At 44.7% G+C, this 13,250-nt stretch overlaps 1 protein-coding gene across 3 annotated transcripts in view; it reads left to right on the forward strand.

Annotated features, from left to right (window-relative positions):
• Positions 1 to 13,250, forward strand: part of LOC147608103 (uncharacterized) — a 66,209-nt gene that overhangs the window by 45,972 nt on the left and 6,987 nt on the right. Inside the window, exon 7 of one of the 3 annotated variants that reach the window (XM_086789810.1) lies at positions 11,141 to 11,988. The exons of 1 other annotated variant lie outside the window; for it this stretch is intronic. The gene's annotated coding sequence lies outside the window, so the exon portion shown is untranslated. Of the gene's footprint in view, positions 1 to 10,133; positions 11,110 to 11,140; positions 11,989 to 13,250 lie in introns of those variants that run through there. One more of the 3 variants, XM_086789812.1, reaches the window with a different exon arrangement.

Consider the following 13,250-nt stretch of genomic DNA (forward strand, 5'->3'; position numbering starts at 1 on the left):
AGATCCTATAATAGAGATATTTTACAACCAAAAGGTGAGTAGACTCTCCAGATATATCATAACAGATATGCCCACAAGGTGTAGCCATCCTAACATTTAAAATTGTGGATAGGAACTATATATTTTCCTTTTAAGCATTGTAGATCTTGCATTGGTCGCTATGTCAGGTGGAAAGGTAGCTTGATGGCGGTGGAGCATGATTAGCATCAACATTTTGACATGATATAAGAATGCAAGAAAGTGATTAGGGCTGATGACAAAATTATGAAATAATGACAGAAGAGATTTAGCAAAAAGCTCATATGACATTCTAGTAGATAAGAGGGCCTTTATATAGCCTTGAGTACATCTCCATTAGCTTATAAGCTTGATTAAGCAATTCCCTAATCTTGCCTAGATTTGAGGACCACCTCCCTTGAAGTGACACCCACTTGGATCTTTTCTCATCTACTTCTAAGCGCCTTCTTTTGGCCACCGTTTGGTCTAGACATTCCACATACTCCTTTATATTTGAGCCTTCTTTGAGCCTTTGAACCTTAGTCCTATGACTGGTACAACTCTTACTTCATTTGAGGGTCACATAGTACTCCTTCTTGCTCCCCAACATCACTTGCTATTTTCAACAGTGGGGCCATCCCAAACTCTACTAGTACAACCTTATGTGGCATCGATGGCTTACTTCTTTCCTTCCCATGCATGTTTGCAAAGCCTCCTCGATCTGACCATAGGGTGCCATTGCAATTCTATACTGCCATATGGAGTTCGTCTATGGTGTCATAGGCCCCGCGGTGTCATGCGGGCTTTTATTTGTGATGATGACCCTACCATCATGGTAATTTGCCCATTTGTTGGCCTTCTTCTATGCTACTGCTGTAAGGGTGTGAGGTCATCTCCCAAGTATATCTTGGTGGTCCCAAGAGCCACCCTAAGAGAGAGAGAGAGAGAGAGAGAGAGAGAGAGAGAGAGAGAGAGAGAGATTGTATTAATTAACGTCTCTCTCAGGCCAAAGAGAACTGGCCTATGAGACAAAACCATGTACAATGTATGTGGTATCTTTGAATATCAGATGGTGCTTAGTGCACAATACAACAATTGGAAGAAAACTGAAAGAAAACTGCTACTGTGAGGTCGGGATGTATGTACATATATAAGGATGGAGCACTACTGGGGTAAATGCACAACTATATGCTAGGGTGATACAACGATGCTCAATGCAGGCATGCTCCTAGTCAGCTCCATCCTGTGGTGAGGGGGGGGTGTAATGTCATACATGTCAGCGCTAGTTATAATGATATGCAAGAGAGAAATGAAATGAAATGAAATGTTATATTAACGTCTTCAAAAGGCCATAATGACCTATGAGACCAAAAGTTACATCATGGTGGATCTGATACAATGTCTGGATTAAAAAAAAAAAAAAAACCCAGAAAATGAAAAAATAAAGATGATACTACTGGCACCTAAAAAATGAAACTGGAACTGGAAGGTACACTATGGAGGTACCTCCATCTCATAATATGTGCCGCATCGGACACTGGCGGATCTCCTCAATATCCTGTGTGGTCAGCACCCTGACTGCGTGTCTCGCATGCCTCGCAAGAATAATCCGAATCTGCCGCTGCAACATCCGTCTATGCTGGGATGCCCTCCTCCGTGGTCGTGGGCGTCTGGACCACCCAAGCTCAATCGCACGATCAATCAGTGTACCTCTGGTGTGGGCGGTATCCATGTCCTGCTGGCTGCTGTGGTCCATCTGGCGCAGTGATGGCCGGACTAAAGAAGTCTGTAATGTGCCTCTGAGTCTGGCTCTCTGTGCGCCTAAGCAGGCTATCTCTATGTCTCCGCAGCTCAAGCAAGAACAATCCCAAACACCTCTGGTCCTGGTACCCCATGACTCTGGAAAGTGGTCCAAAACCCTCTCTGAATAAAGAGTGGAAACGACCACGTATCTCATAGTATGCAGTACAATGGCATATATAATGCAGCTCTGTCTCTGGCTCCCCATGGCATACTCGGCATATCCTGGCCTCAGCTGGTATACCTCTATATCGGCCAATCTCAATCTCAAGCTGGTGTGAGGATGTGCGAATCTGACCAATAGCACATCGTACTGCATGAGACAAGTGTACATCCATGTAACTGGGTCTGATCACAAAACCATCTGCTGTGAGCTGAAGAAAATGTTCTCTGTAGAAAGCCATCTTCGTGCCCAGCTCCTCAGTCGGCTGTATCCATGTCCTCCTAATGTCCAGCTGAACTAAATCCTGACGGATGAGTCTGGTAATCTCTGTATGTGTAAGAGTGAGAGAGGGTGCCTCCAGAGAATACTGGAAGGGAGGCAATCTGTCCATGCTAAAACCATGTGCCTGGAACCAAGATGTCATCTGTCCATACCAACAAGCCGTGTCTCCCTGTAAAGCTAACTGTCGGGAGGACTCCAGGGCGAGGCGTGCATATCTGTCTCGGGGGAGATCCCACAAGCCATGTATGTAGGAGACTGATCTCGTAAGAGCCTCAATCACCAGAGGGGCAGCCGCCAGCTCTGCTCGAATAATCTCATGAGGTACCACAGCCTTGGCTCTAATAAGCCTAGCAATCATAGATACCAAAGGCCTCTCCATACCTCTCCACCCGCCTGCGCTGTGATGGCCCACTGAAGGTCCCCATATCTGCACTCCATAAAGCATAGCTGATGTCACTAGAGTGTCAAAAAGCCAGAGTTTTGTTCGAGGTTCCTGAAACTGAACCTGCGAACACATCCTCTCCAAACCACCCAGGGCTGCATGTGCTCTAGTCAATCTAGTCTCTGCTGCTCTCCTCATCGAAAACACTGGCCCACTGAATACTACCCCAAGATATGTATATGCATCTGTATACTCCACAATCTCCTGCCCATATGTAAATGTGGAAGCTGATCGCCGAACCCACTGTGGCGTGGTGTTAAACACCATAACCTTGGTTTTGCCAAGGTTGACAGACAATCCACTATCATGTGCAAACTCATGTAAAGCATCCAGATGACGCTGCATACCCTCAGGAGAGTCAGAGATCAACACAATATCATCAGCATATAACAATAGTGGGATCCATGTACCTGCTAGCTGGGCTCCTCTGTCCCCCAATCTCTCAATGTAGTCAGAAGCCTCATCCACATACATACCAAACAGTGAAGGAGATAACGGGCAACCTTGCTTCACTCCTATAGTGGAGTGAACCAAAGTAGAGACCCCCTCTGGGGTGCGTACCTGTCCTGCAACTGATCTGTATAAAGCCATAATTCCCCATATGAGCTCTGTGGGTACCCCCATCTCCTGTAATCGCCTCATCAATCTGGCTCTGGGCACTGTATCAAATGCTTTGCGGAAGTCCACAAAGCTACAATAAATCCGTCGCCCATGCGACCTGCCCTCCTCAATAATGGCCCGGAGAGTCAAGATGTGGTCAAGAGTAGAGAAACCTCTCCTGAACCCTGCCTGTCCCTCTGCTCGAATGCCAACTCTCTCTGCCCATCTACTCAACTGCTGCTCAAGAATGGATGCATACAATCGTGCTAGTGTGTGACCAATCATAATAGTGCGATAATTCCCTGGCTGCATAGGGTCCCCTGACTTGAAGATAGGCACGATGGTGGACCTACTCCAAGTCTCGGGTAAGCCTTCGCACATAGCACGATTGAACATCACTGCTAGAAGCTCTGCCAGCATGTCTCTCGCATGAATAAAGTGCTCAGCAACCAATCCATCGTGATCATATGCTCTCCCAGTCTTCATCCTATCAATGGCCTTCCTTACCATCTCTGCGGTAAAGAAAGTACATGTCTGTGGGCATGGTGCTGGCGGGTCAGGAAAAGGTGTCTGTCCAGGAACTGTATATAGAGATGCTGCATAACTACCCCAGACCTCTGTAGAAGTGATGGCCAAAGCAGGGGAGGACTCATGAAACAGACGCCAAGCCTCCCTCGAATCCTGGCTCAAGAACAGCTGGTATAATTCCTTCTCTAGCTGAGCAAGGAAGGCCCGCTTCTTCCTTCGCACAAGGCGTCGGAAGGCAATACGTGACTGTCGGTAAGTAGTGACTCCCAAAGCAACCTCTCGCTGCAGTCGGGCTCTGGTCTCTCTGCACTCCTCATCATACCAGCTGTTCTGGGGCATACATCTAGAATGCTGTCTCTGTCCAGGCTGAGTATGTGGATATGCCTCTCTCGCTGCATCATGTAAAGTCTCTGTCAGTATATGGGTCAACTCCTCCAAAGGTCTCCCTGGCTCCTCTGTGTACAGACGTCTATAAATCCCATCTGTGTAGACAGCATCAGTCTCTGAGGTAAAAGTATATCGAGTGTGATCTGCCCCTCGTGTCCTCTGAGCTGTGGTAAAGTGAAAAGAGATAGTCAATGTCAACAATGCATGATCCACTACTACCCCAATGGGCCGAGATCCAACTGTGAAGTCCTCAATGCATGAAACAAAGCTGGGCATAGCCATAACATAATCCACTGTGCTAGCACCATGTCTATGTGGAAAGCAAGTAAATCCAGCTGCTGACGGAAACCTCTGCAAGCCATTAAGTATGGCCAACCCATGCGCAGTCCCCATATCTACCAAATGAAGAGAGAGGGGGGGGGGAGAGAGAGAGAGAGAGAGAGAGAGAGAGAGAGAGAGAGAGAGAGAGAGAGAGAGAGAGAAATGAACTGAAATGTTATATTAATGTCTTCAAAAGGCCAAAGTGACCTACGAGACCAAAGTTATAACCATATGACATCTGATACACTATCTGGAGAAGAAAAGAAAGGACTGAAGGTAAGTATCTAGCCCTACAATACATCAATAGAGAGAGAGAGAGTTAGGTACCTGGTACTAATCCTTGGGGTTAGGGACTAATCCAACAGGGTTAGGGGAGTCCTGGGATTAGGAAAAGCAGGTGGATTTAGGTGGCTAGGGTTCATATTTAATAAAACCAAGGTTATTGGCTATTTATGACTAGAATGTTATTTATAGTAGCGATAAGCACTATATATGTGAGTCTTGGGTTATTATTGATTCAATGTGGTTTGGATGACCAAGAGGCTTACTCTTGCCATGGACATGGCGGGTCATGGTTAGTCTTGCCAAGGGTCCCTTGTTAGGAAATCCGAGTTAAGTGGGATAGTTTCTTAGCCTAGGAATCTTCCCTTGAGGTAAGCAGTGATGTCACACCTCATTTAATAAGGTCAAAGAAGAGGTTGTACTTTCAGCCCATAAAAGGGGCACCAATGTACTCACAAATCAAGCAATCAAGCAGTGTACTTTGTGCCCAAGCTACCATGTCTTATCTTGTACTCTCTCTCTTCCTTCTCTCTCTAGCCATGGCTCTCTTGTGCACACATCCGCTATAGCTCTTGAGCCAACATTGGTATCAGAGTAGGAGTTCTTGCCGCCTGTGTTTGGCTACAACAGCAAGACAAAGTAGCAAAATAAGAGACGAATGAGGAGGAAGACAAAGCCATTGCTCTAGTCCCTCAAACATGAAAAGATTGCTGCTCTTGCTTGACAACGGAGAGGACAACAAATACGGAAGAGCCTGAACGATCTTGTCTTCCCCGCTTGTGTAGGTCGTTGGGTGCTGATTGAGTAGTGACACATGGACTGTTTAGCCGACGTGGTGAAGCTCATCAAAGACCAAGCCAAAACCAAGAAGTGTAGACGAATTCCGAGCCCGCCTTTGCCCATCTGACCGCGATGCCAACCAAGAAGGGGGAGTCAAGCCCGACAACGCAGAAGAAGGGGGAAACTCCTCGACTCACAGTCCGTCATGTCAAGCGGCCGCATCCACACCGACGCTTGTGCCCATATGTCTAGCTGTACTTGTGAGCCTGTAACTTTTCAAGAGCCCATTTTTTTAAAGAGAAAGGGTTAAAGATCAATATTGGTCCTTAAGGTTTTAAAACCTTAGAGCTTTAAAAAGGATGTTCATGTGAGAATGTTCTTATTACCTTTGAGGCCTAATAACATTTGCACATTGAAGCCGTAAGTGTACTTGGTATTATTTACTATGAGCCTTAGCCGCATGTATCAGCATGCTTCCTCTAATCCCAAGGCTCCCCTGACTCACAACTTCATTAATGCTTAATTTGTGCAAAAGTTGAGAGTGAAGACGCAACCAAGTGATCATGTATATTGTGTGAACTTGACAACGGGACACCGACAGTCGTGTCTCAATTACCGATATCTATTGAGAGTTATACAGAGTCCCTATATTTTTTTATTATGAATCTAGATAAGGTCGATGTTATACTAGGAAAAGAGTGGTTTTATAGCCATGACGTCCATGTGGATTTGAAGGGTCATATTGTGTCCTTGGTAATGGAAGATGGTCCAATTTATTTTGAGGGTGATTTTGGGGTCGCACCCTCTATTTTGTAAATTCAGAAGGACTTCGTAATATAATATTTTGTTATGAAGTGTTTTAATGCGTTTCCCTTTCATTTGATAATAATTGTGGATAATAACGATTAAGTTAGATGATTCAGGGAACCAGGATTAGAAAGCATCAGCGTGAGGTTTCTCAGATGTTTTCTTTGCTCAGTTAGGATATGGTCTTCTAGTTGGACGTTGGTTGATCAAAGGATTGTTTGGGTACTAGGGTCTCAGCCTGTAAGTGTTACACCCTAGAGGATGAGCCAATTGGGGGAGGACAAGATTGAATATCTCAGGTTTTGGGATAGATCACAAAGTATTCTCCCTGAGGGGGGTCCATTAAGATGAGAGCTGTTGGATGTGTCACGTGCACAAGGCAGAGCATTTAGCCCTGACCCCTAATCCAGGCAACAATATTAGGTGCATACATGCATCATCATCAAGTTAGCATCTTGTCGGCAACAGATTTCAACTTATATCTGCCAATCGGTAGCAGTAGATGCCGATCGGCAGCATTAGCCAGGGTCGACAACATTTATCAGTATTTGTGGTGAAAAGTTTGGCATTTTATTTCACACATTTCATTTTAGAGGACACAAGCTGGCCGACAACCCTTGGAATTGGCTGACCAGCATCCATGCATCATATATAAGGAAATAGTGCATTTAGTGTTAGAATGTGCATCTTTTGTGTGCTTGGGGGTGGGAACTACCTCTTGTAATGGGATGGGCTTTTATGCATGACACGTGGCATTTATCCAAGTCGTGGGGTATTTATGCAAGTCGTGGGCCTTCATGTGCAAGTCGGCCATCATCATGTGCCTCCTTTATAAGGCCCTTCTCCCCTCACACTTTACTCACTCATTTACAGTGATAGCACTTGTACACCTGGTCTACTGGCAGGGTATGACCCTTGTAAACATCTTATGCTAATGCCATTGACTTGTCTACTTTCTCTCTTGTATTTCTCTCTCCTCTCTCTAGCGCCATTGTGCACTTCATCATGGTATCAGTCGCCTAGGTGCCCGGCATCACAGCGGCAGTGAGCCCCCTCCTGTATTGGATCAGCGTTTTTGACAAAGAAGGCCTGCGTTTTTTGCATCCAGCAGCAGCAAGGGGCTGCGTTTTCAGCTTTGCGGCTGCATTTTGGCGGCTGGTGGCTCTTCTTCTTCTCCGTCGCTATCTTCTCCATCCACTGGTGCTGTAGCTGGTGGTGCGTGGGCTGTGGGTTTTTAGCCCTCGGCTATAGTGGAGGCTCTCTTGCTGGTGGTGTTTCAGCCTTGCCTCTCCCGCTTGAGAGGGGGCGGATGGTCTGCTTCCGTGGCATTGGAGTCTGGAGCGGAGATCTGTTGAGAGCAGATCGTGTTGTTGCTTGAGGTTGGTGCCGGTGCTGTGGAGTGAGTCCCGGGAATGGATCTCGTCATATTACCGTTTGTTGCTGTGCCGTGGATCTTGGAGGAACATTCACAGGGCGAGCATGGACGACGCTCGGGTGGTATGGATTGGCAGAGTTTCTTGGTAATCGTCGTGAAGAGGAGACATTCTTGTTTGTTCTGGTGGAGAGTCGATCGACATTGGGTTGGTGTTTGTGTACTGGTCCCATGAGGCAGGCTTGGAGATCGTGATAGTACTCAACCAATGGATCTTATTCTATGAGGGACAGCGACCAGAGTTTTATATTGGTCGATGCGTCGAGCATGGCTGAGGTCTCCATCTTCGGGGAACAGTGTGTTCCTAGCAAGGTTGTCAGAGGCGTTTGGTACGAGCTGGGTATCTCGAAAGACTTATATTTTTTTAGAGACGTTAGAGGCGTCTGTTATATATATATATATATATATATATATATATATATATATAGTGAAAGTTGAGAGAGAGAGAGAGAGAGAGAGAGAGAGAGAGAGAGAGAGAGAGAGAGAGAGAGAGAGAGAGAGAGAGAGAGTAGAGTGTGTATGTATGAGCCTTGAGGGAGGGTGTGTATGAGAGAGGGAGAGAGAGTGTCTGTGTGAAAGAAGGAAAGTTGTATTAAACGTCTGCAAAAGGCCAAAATGACCTATAAACCAAAATAGTCCATCCTTATCATCTGGATACATCATCAAGATTCAAGGGTACAAAGTAAAATGAAATGAACTGAAATGAACCAGTAGAGTATAGAGAGAGCTCCAAAAGTGGGTATAAAAAACATCATCATCCTAGTGTGTTTGAAGTTTGAAGTTTGAACTTTGGGTCTTGAGAAAGGCTTAAGGGAGGGAGGGAGAGAATGAGGGAGAGATAGTGTGTGTGAGAGGGGCTGCCTTGGGCCCTTAAAGCCCTTGTCTAAAGACTCACACCAGCAAAAAATAAATAAAATAAAAATAAATTAAAAAAATTATATATATACATGTATATATATGTATATATATATAGAGACGCGCCTCGTAACAACTATGGTTCCCAGTTCCATAGCGACAAAGATAGTCTTCCCTCACATGCTGCAGCCAGAGGCAGCGTTTCAGGCGGAAGGGGGGGCAGGGTGCTGCTCCCAAATACTGGTGTGTGGGATCCGTGTGTCGGAGGTTCAACAAACAACTCTAGTAGGCAGGTCATTGTAATCGTCGAGGCTATGACTCTGATTTGTTCTGAGAGCCTTGCTAGGCGTATTGGAGGAGCTATGATCCGGTAGAGTTCTGAGATCATTGCTTGGTGTGGCTGAAGTCTGGGCAGGATGGTGTTTCCTGTTCATAGTTTGAGGTTTTGTTCTTGCGGGGATAATGGACGCATTGGTTGCAGTTCATAATTCTATACCATGCAGGTCAGTGCAAGTTGGTGCTTGACTTCGGAGTTCCAGGCAGATTGCTGCTTGAATTCATCGTCAGGAGACATCTGTGCAAGGATTTTGGCATTTGTTTCGAGGAGACGAATTGATCGGTGCATTTTCCGAGGTGTATCCAGTATTGGCCAGTATTGGAGTGTCCATGGACGTATCGTCATCGACTTGGCTTCTTCAGACTTTTGCACACTTTGAGCTGCAGAGGGGGTGTTAGAATGTGCATCTTTTACGTCTTGTAATGGGATGGGCTTTTATGCATGACACATGGCATTTATCCAAGTCGTGGGGTATTTATGCAAGTCGTGGGCCTTCGTGTGCAAGTCGGCCATCATCATGTGCCTCCTTTATAAGGCCCTTCTCCCCACACACTTTACTCACTCATCTACAGTGATAGCACTTATACACCTGGGTATGACCCTTGTAAACATCTTATGCTAATGCCATTGACTTGTCTACTTTCTCTCTCTTGTCTCTCTCTCTCTCCTCTCTCTAGCACCATTGTGCACTTCATCATTTAGCTCATATAATCATCTTTCTCCCTTTTGGAGATTGGTCATAAGTAGTCAAAGTAGCCCTTTTGGAAAGGCCAATAGGAAAGCATACATGCTGTTCTCGCTCTCCTACTGAGCTGCCTGTGCTTCTGCTGCACATAGCCGCCGTGCATGCCAACACTCGCTATTCTTTCTGTGTGGCTCCGCTTGCAACAACCCTCTATCATAGGGCTGCCACCACCTCTGCCTGCAGCACTCGACTCCTGCTCTGCTGCATGTACAATCTCTTCGGCGGATGCTTCCACGCCTTTTTGATCTAATGCTTTCACACCATCTTGTTGCTGCTAACTCAGAGCTGTCATTAGTCTTTGCCTACAAAATGGATCTAAACAGAAGCAATGCTGTTTTTGAGAAGTGTTTCAGAGCTAACTTTCCATTTTGGCAGAAAAAGGTTCGTCTAGTTCTCATGCGTGGTTTGGAACGTGGTCAACAGCACCGAGGAGAAACCCGAAGGCATTCAAGGTGCAGTTTGGCAAGATAAAAATGACAAGGCACTGGCACAGATTGGCCTTGGTCTTGCAGATAGTCTCCTTCATGACGTCGACTTTGACAAAACCGCCAATCAAGTATGGGACAATCTCGAAAATCTGTTCTCAAAAGTGTTTCTCAAGCAAAAGTATTATGGCTAAAAACTGAAAGAACATCACACATTGCAAGAGCACCTCAGCACCATAGGATCCCTCCTTCAACAACCAGCTGCTTTAAAAGCCAACATTGATGAAGATGACAAGAAAGCAATACTCTACTGCAGCTTGGAAGAGATTGAAGGGTACAAGGAGGTGCTGTCTTTAGTTTGGGATAAAGACATGGTGCCTATCCTCATTGATGAGGATTGTTGACTTCGAGAGCAAGCTTCTGTCAGTCATGACATATAGAGGTCCAAAATGAAGGGTAAACCCAAGGGAAAAGCAATCAAGTGCACATTATGCAAGAAGCTGGGACACATCGAAGAGAGATGCTACAAGCGGATGGGAAAAGAGTAAGAGCAAAATCATGCCAACCTAGTGATAGAAGAGGAAGATGACGAGTTTTTAGCGATGTTCCAGAGAAGCCGGAAACCTCTACTTCAGTACCTGAAAAAGCTTTCACTGCCACATTTTTTGATCTCTCTTTGAGGTGGATGACAGATGGGCTTTTTGAAGAATCTTTATGTTTGAGTCAAGGGTTCTTTGCTTGGGATGTCTCTCGAAATCGGATAACTTCAGCTAGTCCTTGACCATAAGGGGTTTGTCAACTTGCTCTCCAATCGTTGGACATATCTCCTCATTCCCCTCTATCTTATACGGTGCCATTATGCTCTTGTAAAGATCGATGTTGGTCGACCATCCTTTCTTCCAAGAAACTAAAAAGCTCTTTGACATCTTGCTGAAACTCCATGTTTTGTTCCTGTAGATGTACTTGCAGAAACAAAACACATTGACAAGAGATCCAAGCAAGAAAGGTAGCACATATAACGTTAAGTCCATCCATAGATGAAGCTCAACAGGCAACAATGTCTGAGGATGCTGGAAAGCTTTCAAGAGAAAGTGATATCGATGACAGAGTCTCGAAGTAAGGAGAAGATTCTAGAGGATGAGCCCAGGGAGTAAAAAATAGGAGGCTTGGAGGTGATCCAGACAGATGGAGGACAACCCATTCAAGAGTCCACTCAGTTTTCGATGACAAAGTGGAGTTAGCAAGTGAACTCTATACTTTTCTCACCAAATCCATTGAGGAGGAGGATGAGATGAGTGATTCCGTAGTGGTGACTTGAGGCAAAGGGGCTAGTTTAGTGCTTGCAGTGTCTGAGGAGGCAGTGGTGGTGGAGACATCATTGAAGACATTTGGTCTAGTAGCCATGCTATTGGAGTTCAGACCAATGTATGAAGCAGAGAGTGAGTTCGCCAAATGTTCTGTACTGGGTTGGAGTGGTGGAGCATCATTTGCACCCGTGCTCCAAGTTAAGCAGGAGGGGATTGCACGTGCTTGCTCTCAAGTGACATTGACATGCGTCTACCCATCGACTCAACTCAGTGGTTGAGTATGTAATCGGACTTACGTGTTTGTAAAGGCTTTTGTGTCAAATATTTGTAATATTGTCTAGGTGTCCAATGAGTAGCCAATGTGGACATAGTTACTGGGTTACACTTAGTTGGATGTTATTATTAGGGTTGGTAGCCAACTCACCACCAACATTAGACACTATAAATATGGCTACCAACATTAGGGTTGGTAGCCAACTCACCACCAACATTAGACACTATAAATAGGAGTCTAGGCCTTAGTCATATTTATTCGTTGATCATCATTGAGTCATTGAGAGCTCAGGAGTAGTGCTACTAATGAGTATCACTATTCAGCTTTGTACATATTTCATGTGTCAAATACATGGTAGATTAGGTCATCTCTCTACTGTGTATTGAGCATGAAGAAGAAGAAGTTTGTGCATGGGTTAAGTCTTTGAGTAGGCACTAATCACAATCATTCAATTCATAAATATGCTTTCACAAGCACCCATGCTACATTGATACTATTTTTGTCAAGTTGACAAATCACTTTATTCATGGTTTAATCCATTTATAAGGAGGGAATGATTTAAAAAGCACAAGCTCAGTTGCCTAAATGCTAAAATTAAGGTGTACACATTGCATGCTTGCTTCTTAAAAAAGTACATCTAAATAAGGTGCATGCTTGTTTTTAAAATAGCATGTCTATTAGTAACTTCACATTAAGAGTCAGGAATGTGGTACAATAGTGTAAGCGGTGTAGAACACACGATAATCAATGACACCCACCTAGGCCCAAATCATAGTGCCCTCCTTTTTTTTTGTGTGGGTCAATCAAGTGAATGATACCCTAAGGTGCCTACTTGAGATTAATCTTCGAGTTCCAGGCTAGTCTTATACATATCACAAGGTTAGCAATTGCATTATTTGTCATCTATTGGTTATACTAAGCAAGGTTGCTAGTTGAATTTGTCTAGTACACTTGAGGTTTTAAGCATCTCAAAGAAAATTGGTAGTCCAAGAAGATACCACGCATTATTTTGTACTTTTGGAGTCCTTGTATAGATTAGTGTTGATGGTGTGCTAAATTGCTACATGTTGAATGTGTCTTGAGGCGGGAGAATAAAGATGCAAAGAAATAGAGGAACCCATACCAAGTTTCAGCCTTGATATGGCCTTGTATATTATCATGTACATGCTGATTTTTTCTTTTCTTTTACTTAAGGGCACTTTGCCTTTAAGTGGGAGGTTGTTGGGGTAAAGGCGTTATGCCCACCCTTATAGTGTGTACAAGCCCATAAGTTATAGTACATAGTACACTTAGTACTTTTAATGTACTAAGTGCACTATGTGTACTAGTGCAATATACATGTGTGATAGGGGAGTCACACACTCATGCTTTTGGTGAGTTGACTTATCCCCACATCTCTCTCTCTCTCCCTTGCTTCTCTGTGTATGTCTCCCATGAACTCTAAACCCTAATTCAGGTTTCTCCCCATCAACTGGTATCAGAGCTA

This window comes from Cibotium barometz, chromosome 54 (assembly GCF_041138505.1).
Source record: "Cibotium barometz isolate CiBa-2024 chromosome 54, ASM4113850v1, whole genome shotgun sequence".
NCBI classification, from domain to species: Eukaryota; Viridiplantae; Streptophyta; class Polypodiopsida; order Cyatheales; family Cibotiaceae; genus Cibotium; species Cibotium barometz.